Here is an 8637-nt window from a genome sequence, read left to right on the forward strand (position 1 = left end):
CTGAATTTTTCATCTCCGCTGTGGGTTCAGCAGAGAGCCGTAAAGTTATGTTTTATTATGAATATGAATTATTTAGCTGACTTTTCCGGACTCCAGTCCCTCCTGTCTGTCTCTGCTCACAGCTTTGTCCCCTTGAGCAATGAAAAAGAAAGAAAAGGCTATTTACTGTCTTAATGGGACATACTTACTGGATATTCCTGTTATATATCTTCAGCATTAGGTTGTGACACTTCTGGCTCCAATGATGGCTTTGTAAACAAGGAACTGTTTAGGTTTGCATCCAACAATTGTTTTCATTATTAGTTCATCTTCTGTGCAATTCATTGATTTATAGTTTTTTCCAAAGATGTCTTCTTCAAATTGTTTGTTTTGTCCCACCAATCAGGGCTGTCGCTTCCACTGAGGACACTCAGATCATTTCCTCTGTAATATTTCTGGGAATTTTACAGAGAGTTTATGTATGTTTACACTTATTTTTCCTTAAAGGAACATACAGATATGTATATTTAAATAGGTAGCAGCCACTATAATCAATTCTCCTGTTGATATTGGCTGTGAAAAGATCACTTCCTATAGTGCAGTTAAAGTGTGGGGGTTAGGGGGGGACATAATCTAAGATCCCTGTGAAAAATACTTTCTAAAAGTTTAGCCAAAACTGAAATGAGGCTTCGGCAGCCTGAATTAGTCAAATCTCATGTGGATCATCCAAAGTTTCTGTTTTTTTAGAGCCAGATTCCTTCTCTCCCAGACAGGAGCTGCGTTGGAGGGAGAGTAACACAGACTTACTCAATTTGTCAAACTCAAACTGCTGAGGACTCATATTAACTTCAGCTAAACGTAAGAATTCATTTTTACACATAATTTGTCACTTATTACTTAGGTTTGTGTTTTCACAGCTACTTTGGACAGGAAGAGCAATCACATCCACCGAAACCTGTTTCAGTGAACAAATGGGCAGGAGAGACAAATGTGAACCTACAGCATCCCTTAAAGAAGATTCTTATCATTTTTAGACTGAATATCTTCAAATTTGACAGTTAAGGCACCAAACGAATTCATTAACAATTAGATTAATCTGAAATAGGCTTTGGTAGTGTAGAGGAGACTTTCAACAACATTGATTTATACTACAACAATACTCACAACATTTTATAGAGTTGTGAACAATTTCTTAGGCAGGTGAAATATGAATACTTGACCTTAGAATTTAAGCCAGAGAAAAACGGCACATTTTTATATTTTTAAGGAACTGGAATCATTGAGTGTTTCTGAAATTTTGCAAACATTTTTGATGAGCAAATGGGTTTTATAAAGCATGTTTGGATTAGACTTGTACATATCAGCTGTAGGTTTTGAGCCTACAGTTGTTTGGCACCTTATGTAAATAAATTGCTCTGATATCGCTGAATGAGTGAAGAGGAACCAGCTGTTTTTGGTGGAGAGTTTGAGGCTGCAGATCAGTCCTGGTGAGAGAGGAATTATGTAAACAGAATGAATCGGCTTCATCTTGGCAGGTAAGAGGTTTTTTTTCCTCCACCTAGACATCCCTCCCATTCAGAGGCATTCTCTTCATTCATTTCTCGGTGGCTGTGAAAATCTCATTCAGTGCATTCACTGAACTAACACACACATTCAGGATTTTTCTCTTTGTGTCGCTAAGTAGCTGAGATCATAAACTGCTGAGGACTGTTGCATGGATACAAAGAGTGTGTGTGTCTGTCTGTCTGTCTGTCTGTCTGTCTGTCTGTCTGTCTGTCTGTCTGTCTGTCTGTCTGTCTGTCTGTCTGCCTGCCTGTCTGTCTGTCTGTCTGTCTGTCTGCCTGCCTGCCTGTCTGTCTGTCTGTCTGTCTGCCTGTCTGTCTGTGTGTTTGTGTTTTTGTTACCTCATTGGGAGCTTTTCTGGTATAAAAACCAACCTTGCTGGGACCAGGAGTCCCCGTGGGGCCCAAAGCCCAGTCCTATCGAGACAACACATCATATCTGGGATTCTGTTCAGGGTTAGGGGTATGGTGTAAATTGAGGTCAGGTTGACCTTAGGGTTAGGCATGAATTGGTTTTGATTGGACTGTCCACAATGAATGGAAGTCAATGCAATCCTAACCATAGCTATGCAAACTTGTGTGTGTGTGTGTGTGTGTGTGTGTGTGTGTGTGTGTGTGTGTGTGTGTGTGTGTGTGTGTGTGTGTGTGTGTGTGTGTGTGTGTGTGTGTGTGTGTGTGTGTGTGTGTGTGTTCATGTTATGCATTAACCCACAAAACCATGTCTGTTCCTTTTTTCTCTTTCTCCCTTCCCGCCGCCCCCCCCATACCCCCTCCCCATGGGTGTTGCTATGGAAACAGACCTCCTCTGTCAGGTGGCTCCATGCTAATGCTCCCCGCTCTGATTTGCTCTGACATCGCCTGGCTGAATCACTTGGCCCACGTGATCATGGCTCAGCCAGTCTCCAGTCTCTCAGCCCCCCCCCCCCCCCCCCGTCATCCCCACCCTGTCGTCTTCTCACCTCTACTAGGGAAGGCGATGAGAAGTGACACTTCAGATCATGTTAATTCACAGACAATAGATGAAAGTGTGCAGCCATTACAAAATAATTAACATATTCAAACAACACATTCAGTGTTTCCAGTTTCACAAAATTTGAGCTGCTTTTTTTAAAAGTCGCTCTCCACAATATAATATATTTTGTTTATTGGTCAAATGCAAATTCATGTAAATCAATGTATAAAAGGTAGAAAAATGAAGGGTGAATAAGTTTGTAATCCCAAAAGCTTAAAAATATTTTTATCCTAGCTTTGTTTAGAAATGGCTCCAAATACTAATAACAGCAACCATTTTATGTCTCTTGATGGTTAGTACCTTGTTTGGCAGACGGCACTGCACATGTGCGGGAACGTGCTACTGTTTACAGAGCTTGGAGAGCTCGTGCTACAAATCACAACATACAGTGCTGCTTGAAAGTTTGTGAACACTTTACAGTTTTCTCTATTTCTGCAATATGACCTAAAACATGATCAGATTTCCATCCCAGTCCTAAAACTAGATAGAGATGTCAATTAAACAAATGAGTCGAAAAACGTACACTGTTTATTTTTTTATTGAGGAAAATTATCCAAAGTTACATATTTGTGCTTGGCAAAAGGTTAGCAGCCCCTGCAATCAGCGTATGAATGTGTGTGTGAATGGGTGAATGTGACCTGTGATGTTAAAGCGTTAAATGTGCTCTGCTGTAACCAAATGGGGGTAAAGTTGCAGTTACAATATATGATACACGTCTTAACCACTAAGCCACCCAGACACCCACAGCAGCAACATATTTTGACCCAGCAGGTAACTCAGAGAGAACTGTGTTGAAAACAGGGTCATAGTCACAAATTATGTGAAATACTTCTGAGTATTTGACACGCACAAACCTTTGCAAAAAAACAGTTAGCAAGGGTTACACTCCTCTGTATAAATGTTAAATCAAAGAGTTGGGGGAGTCAGAGAGCTCCAACAACAAGATGGGGTATACCTGGTATTTATGAATGAAAGAAAAGTCCTATTGTCAGAGATGGTACCTCCTGTCAGGTTAATTTGGACTGTGTGAAATTGCCTGATGAACATCTGAGGATCAAATCATGTTATTAAAGTAAGCTCAAGTGATGAACCATGTGGGATTCTGTCAAAGGAGCTCCAGGTTAAAGCATTTCAACACTTCCCATGAGCAATTAAAGCATGCATTCAAGTATTCACACGTTTCTGCCAATGCTGGGTCCAGGTGAAGTGTGGCGTTTATGCCATGTTGGATACAATGTCGTCTTCAAAGGTGAGCAGACAATGCTGAGTACTTCATTGCTGTGTTTTCCTAGTCAGGAGACAATGAAGGGCAGTTCTTATTAAAGCCTGCGGACACATTGATTCTCAAACAGCCCCAGGAGGCCAATCTCCATCTCAACCACTTCAGATGCTTTCACAGGAAATCACCTCAAAAGCATCTCTGTTTTTTCCTCCTCTTTTGTCTTTCAGCCCATCCAACCGCCCCTGTCTCACCCCTCTGAAGTCTAAATGTGGTATATATTTGAACTCCTGATCGATGGCGCCTACCAAGGAGTCCGTGTTGTTTGTGTGCAGTGTTATGTTATGGTTTTCTGCTCTGCCATCGAACTGTACTGTACGCCTGAACAGAGGGAGGGATAGAAAAGTTTCTCTGAAGGACTGAAAACTGTGACTTTTACTGGTGAGGAATTAAAAAGAAACAGTGTGATACATTGTTAGTTGATTGGAGGGATTGAGACATGTAAGGGACTAAAACAGAGGTGATGTGGGAGAGACAGTGCTTGTAGATAAGCAGGAGGTTGAAACGGCCCCTGCATCCCTCGAGGCTCCCGTCGATTCATCCTTCCGGCAGGAAGTGTGCGAGGATCAATAAGAAGCGAGGGTCTCTGGAGAGAGGCAGAGAGAGAGCCCTCGCCCAGCCCAGGTCTCTTTTTGCTTCATTAAGCAGCTCCTCGCTCTATTCTGGGTTGGAAATGAGAATTATGAGCTTAAAGGCTTCGTCATCAGCATCAGTCAGCAATGAAAATACAAACATCATAGTGCCTCCTCCTCCGAAACATTTAATTTCCCAACAACCTGAAATCTGGTTTTATTAGCTTAAAATGAAACATGTTTTAATTGTTTAATAATGATTATGGTACATTTAGAAAGTGCTTTAAAGAAAAACAGAGAAAAAAATTATAAATCTGGCTGAAATAAGGAGGTTTTGAAGCAGGATAATATAAGTATATTAGTCAAATAAATGTGTAATGCATTACAGAAGTTACACAAGTATATTTTTTATCATGTGGAGGGCCTATATATTTCAGACTGCAACTTTAAACTCTTCCTTCACCAAACAAGAGCAAACAAAACACATTTTCATTCAGGAAAGACCCTGAAAAGTAAACTAGTAGTTCTGGTCTGTAGAACAACATTAGCCCTTGAAAAGGTTATAAGGGGTTACCAGGGAAATAAAGAATTAGTAAGAGGAAGTATTCATTTATGATTAATGATGATTTATTAAGATTTTACAAGGTCTTCCTGATAACTCTCTACTAGAGAGACGTTTCATAAAACAGCCAATAAAACATTCGGATAATATTTATTTGGACTTTGGGCTATGTTATCTGAGGGGGGTCTGTGGTTTAAATGTGATCTACTACCACCTGTCCTCAGCCTGACCAAGGTTATTATTTTAGCCCTTAACCCCACCATGAAGCCACAGAGTAAATCCTCTCAGAAAGGATTAGTAGTGAAGGTGTGCTACGCTGGAGTCTCTGTGCCATGAACCAAGTGGTAGACATCAACAAGCTGTCACAGAGATAAACAAAGTGTTTGTGATGATGTCACTCTGAACACCCTGCGAGGCACGTGGCTGCACTATAGCCAATAATTACAACATTTGAATATTCAAAGTGAGGTCATTAATAAATATATTAAAAAATATTATAACAAATGGGGCTGATTCTGTAAATATGTGTTCTTCTTACTGCTCAGTCACATAAGTACTGAGGCACTAAATGACCTTTCTGAAGTTTAAACAAAAGTTATATTAGCTGTGACAATACAATTTTGGGGACAGTTTTAGGGTGGTTCCTAATTGTTTTCTGTTATGTTTTATATGTTTGTGCATCTATATCTCTGTTATGCTTATGGAGGTGTGGAGTTGATATGTGCATTTACTAGGTAGGAAAGGTCTATTCAAACAGGATATTTACTTGCATTATGAGTTTTAAAGATTCTTTTTTTAAAGATCTAATAATGAATACTAAACCTCTTGACTACCCTATATACATCATATCATAAGATATAAATGTGGTTGTTTAGGCAGTTCAGTCAAATATGAGCTGAATATTTCTTTGTTACTGTCCGATGTTATTGTGGTCTTCAGAGCAGCAGTGTTGTAAGCACAGTGGATCTGACATGTATGCATGACTTCATGGTTAAGTCACCTCTTCATTAGAAACAAACATTTTGGTTTCAGTTGTGGTCTGGCTTGTAAGTTGAACATTAGAAGTCACCAATCTGCATCTCTCCGATCAACAACGTCAACTCTGACCACACAGCACACACAGAAGAGAGTGTAATCGTGTGTGTGTGTGTGTGTGTGTGTGTGTGTGTGTGTGTGTGTGTGTGTGTGTGTGTGTGTGTGTGTGTGTGTGTGTGTGTGTGTGTGTGTGTGTGTGTGTGTGTGACGATGACAGACCCTCCTGGTCCAGCTGGCCCGACCCTCCTCCCAGAAGCCCCCAGTGAGCTGTTTTCAGTCTGAAACAATATTAGTGAGAACACACAATGAGCAGCCTTACTGGCTCATTCATTAAGTCAATACTGCTACTGTGTGTGTGTGTTTGTTTGTTTGTTTGTGTTTTATTAGGTTAAATTCACTCATTCATTCACTAGTACACACACACACGTCTTCCATTATTGTGTCAGTGGTGAGTATGGCAACAATAAAAGGGCGTGGCTCCTTTAAGGGCAGTCATCGGTGGCTGTTAAATAGATCAGTGAAACACACACACACACACACACACACACACACACACACACACACACACACACACACACACACACACACACACACACACACACACACACACACCAGTGAAGGAAGCTGAGGTCAATTCAGCCAAAGACACATGCACACACACACAATATGCCAGTTCCTTCAAAATAAAGCCAGCAGAATCAGTGCTTTGCATTTCAGGAAATAAAACGTCAAACCATGTCAGTTGACGATTGTGAAACAAAGAGGGCTGTGTGAATGAATCACTTGTATGCTTTCTTCAAAAATATTTTCACTTCACTATATCCACACTCACAAAAAATGCCACTTTCTATTTGTCATTCATCCCTGAAGTGAAATTAAAACATGAAAGCCTCCTACACTGGAGAAGGGGAAAACTGGGACAAAAGTCACACTTTTCAGATAAACATTTTAAAGGATAATGTGACAGAAACTACATTTTGTTGAGATAAATAAATAACATGTTCTGTCAGTACTAGGTGCTATTTTGTATAAATGTGGAACAACTTCAGTGTAAATTGACTCTGAATGTTGTTACTTTTTGAACCTGTCAATCAGGACTAAAGTAACACAAACTATAGACTTGACTTGTTTACATTATTCTTGTTTTTCTTAAAAATGTTCAACAATGTCCTTGTTCATAGGTAATTACAAATATATTATTTCCTTTACCCTAATTAAAAATGATTACGTTTTATGTTTAGAGCACAGGGCCTAACAATCAGTGTTGCACCTTTATATATATACTGTAGACCTTTGTATTAAAACATTGCATTTCCTTAAATTCCTGCTTTGAATCATACTGAACTCGTTGTTACTGTAGATGGATGAAAGAATCAGCTGTTACAGTTATCCCAACAATGACTACTGACATGATGATTTTGCATTTGATATTTGTGCAAATTCATTTGATTAATCAATTTTTAGAGATATTTTGCAGTAATAAACACATGACAAAAAACCCACTTTGGCATACAATTAAAAATGCTGTTTTTACAGTAAAGTTAAAGATTAATTTTCATTATGGTTCTTGTTAGAAAGAGTAGCACTTAAGTCTGGCTCCAAATGTGAGTTAATCCCCATAGACCATCATATAGAAATGCTCAACTTTACATTAGAAATAAACATGTTTACAGCCAATTTCACCCTTCATGACAACTGTACAGTGGTGATTTTTTTATATATATAATTCAAGTGTTTAAAATGTATTAAGGCTTAAAGTTATACATATTAATTAAGAGTGTGGCCACTTTGATTGACAGGTTGATAACGTCACTGGTAAGTGACTACCACGGTGACAGTGGTGTAACCATGGGATTACACCATGGTTACGTTACCTCAACAACAGGTGTATTCATAGCTGTCGGTATTCCAATGTGTTTTCATCTCATGATACTTCATTGGAACATTTTTGTTGCCTAAAAATGTTTTAGTTGGATGTTGGATAGCATTAGCATTATGAGGTAACCATAGACTGTAAATGCACCATGCTAACCAATCTTTCAGGTAGCGTTAGGGTCAGCTCCAACCTCTCATCCAAATATGGTCTGTGTCTGAAATCACTCCCTTATTAACCTTATTCATTTACTACTCGCTATGTAATAGACACTTGATACTTTACTCCATAGTGAGGAACAAATCAAGATTTTGGACATTAATTAATAGTCGTCATTTTGTGTCATCACCATCAGCTGTAGAGTAGTGTGAAAATAGCTGTCACATCTTTAAAATGTGTAGTAAAACATTGTGGGATTGTTAGCAGACAGTGTGGATCTTATGGATGTATTTTAAGAGCTGGATAGGGCACTGCCACTCAGCCTATCAGCCAAATGTTTCCAGTGGTCACTTGGGGTATTGCAGCAAAAAAAAAGCATCCCAAAAATCCTTTTCCCCATAGACCACCATTGAAAAAGAGACAGTGACAGGACACCTCAAACTGCAAAAATGCAGTGATTTATGATTTCGTGATCCATGGAGGTTTTATATTTGTAAAACCTTCCTTGAGCAGAGAAAAGCGATTTAAAAAATCTATGATGTCATTACAATGCAAAGTCTATGGGCCGAGCACGAACCCATGAGCAGGTCCAGTGGGGGAAACT

The sequence above is a fragment of the Scomber scombrus genome, chromosome 5 (genome assembly GCF_963691925.1).
Source record: "Scomber scombrus chromosome 5, fScoSco1.1, whole genome shotgun sequence".
In the NCBI taxonomy this organism is placed as follows: domain Eukaryota; kingdom Metazoa; phylum Chordata; class Actinopteri; order Scombriformes; family Scombridae; genus Scomber; species Scomber scombrus.